Genomic DNA, 1,974 nt, shown 5'->3' with positions numbered 1-1,974 from the left:
GGTTTCAGGAGAATTTAGTGATTCGTCACTTACACAGGACACCCAGTGCTCATCCCAACAAGTGCCCTCCTTCACGCCCATCACCCAGTCATCCCCCACCCAACACCCCCCAGCAATCCTCAGTTTGTTCTTTGCTTCTAATTCAAGCAGCATTGTTACAGGCTGATTGTGATGTTGTCCCAGGGTCTGTCAACAGGTCACAGCTTCCTCAAATAAAGTCTTTGCAAATGAGTGGGAAGAGAGGCTGTCCCCAGGGAAGATGTTCTGACTCCGGTCTTTGTCAGGTTTGACTCTTTGAAATAAATAGTCTATTTTTGGTCTTCCTCTGCCTTAGGAGATGAAACTGTATTAGTCTTTAAAGCTTTGATGTGAATCATTCAGGCAAACTGGGGTTTCAGTCTCTCCTTGGGCCATCCTAGGCAAGCGGTTCATTATTTCCACCCAGAAAGACTCTTACAATTCTTCAAGGACTAATACAGGGCCTCTCCCTATAAATAGAGCCTCTGAGTTCACAAACAGCCTTACTCATCTGGCAAAGGAGGGGAGCCGGGCAAGGGTCCTGCACCCCGTCCACAACACTGTCAGGGTGCTAGCTGGGGGACGCCGGGGCGCAGGGTTGAGGGACCCTCAGCTCGGTGACTCTGGTGTTGCCCAGGGATACGTGGACATGGACATCCATGCCATGGTTCAGGGTTTTAGGCTGGTTACTTTGGCCCCCAACCTTTCCCATGGGTATGTGTGCCTTGGGAATCACCATCCCCCGCAACAGAATAGAGGAGCCATTTTTCTCTCTTCTCCGTCACCTTTGAATACCAGTGTTTGACATCCTGTTTCTGATCATGCTGCCATTTAGGGAGCCCAGGAGAGGCTTCCCTGGGACGACATCTTCCCTGATGGGGACAGGCCCACCTGTGTCTTCTGCTGGCCTGTCTGTGCAGGGAGGTGGCTGTGGGGTGACGGCTGGAACAAGAGGACCCAGAGGTCAAGGATGGACTGTCAGACACGAGGACAACACCTGTGGCTGTGACAGAAAGTCACAGGCCTGTCGGGGATTTCTCCTTTGTGGGTGCGATACTATATCAGCTTAGCTCTGTTCGGGGTCCTATTGATACCTATACATATAGTGCAGATGACAACCATACGCATCTCAATGTCCCTTTCTGTCCCGTTCTTGTTACTTTGGGGGTCTGGGTAGTTCCCGTACCCGTGGCACCCGAGGTTGAGAGAAGCCGAAGCAGGAGACAGTGCCCAAGAGCGACCCTGATAAGGTAGACTCAAAGTAAAGGCTTAGAATAGGGCTTAGTGTGCCCCAGGACAGGGCTCTAGAGGGCTCACCGGCCCCAGGGGACAAAGGGCCACACAGCACAGGAGCCTGGTGGCCATGCAGAGTCGCGGCAGAATGGGAGATGAAGGGGACATTTCTCCAGCCTGGGTGTTGGGGAAATAAGGCTGGCTCTCAGTGGAGCCAGCCAGTGACTCCCTCATTCACCTCCCACCTTCGTCTACCCTCAACCACCCTCCACATCCAGACGTAGACCTTCACTCATATGGTCTCTGCTCCTGACTGCCTTTCTTCCATGAGGTTATAGCATTATAAGGTCCTATACTGTTTGCCCCCCACCTCCCCCCTGGCTCTCTCTCTCTGCTCAAGCGGGTCCAGGTTTCTCCTTGCACGTGCCGTGCTCCTTTCGTCCCTCGGAATCTTTTGTTACGGGCTATTTCCTCTGCCCCGAATGAATATATGTCCCTTTGTCTTATTCCTGGATCTCCGCTCCATTCCTCACATGAAAATATATTCCAGGTACACTTATTCTTTCTTGTGAAACGTAAAATTGTCACTTTCCTGGAATAAATTAAGGAAAATACTTTTAGGCTTTCACTTAAGGAAGAATTTGTTTCGTGGAGACACCAAGAAAACTGTCATTTCAACTGCATTACATCAAACTCGCGTGCAGCAAAGCACCCCGTAAAAAT

At 51.0% G+C, this 1,974-nt stretch overlaps 1 long non-coding RNA gene across 1 annotated transcript; it reads left to right on the top strand.

Annotated features, from left to right (window-relative positions):
• Positions 1-233: 233 nt before the first annotated feature.
• On the top strand, positions 234-1,141 carry LOC121024677 (uncharacterized). Its single transcript, XR_005787788.1, has 2 exons — positions 234-284; positions 854-1,141. It is a non-coding gene; the product is annotated as an uncharacterized LOC121024677 (long non-coding RNA).
• The last annotated feature ends 833 nt before the right edge of the window (positions 1,142-1,974 follow it).

This window comes from Herpailurus yagouaroundi, unplaced genomic scaffold (genome assembly GCF_014898765.1).
Source record: "Herpailurus yagouaroundi ecotype Mexico unplaced genomic scaffold, PumYag 66768, whole genome shotgun sequence".
Taxonomy (NCBI): Eukaryota; Metazoa; Chordata; class Mammalia; order Carnivora; family Felidae; genus Herpailurus; species Herpailurus yagouaroundi.
This window is presented reverse-complemented; position numbering and strand designations above follow the sequence as displayed.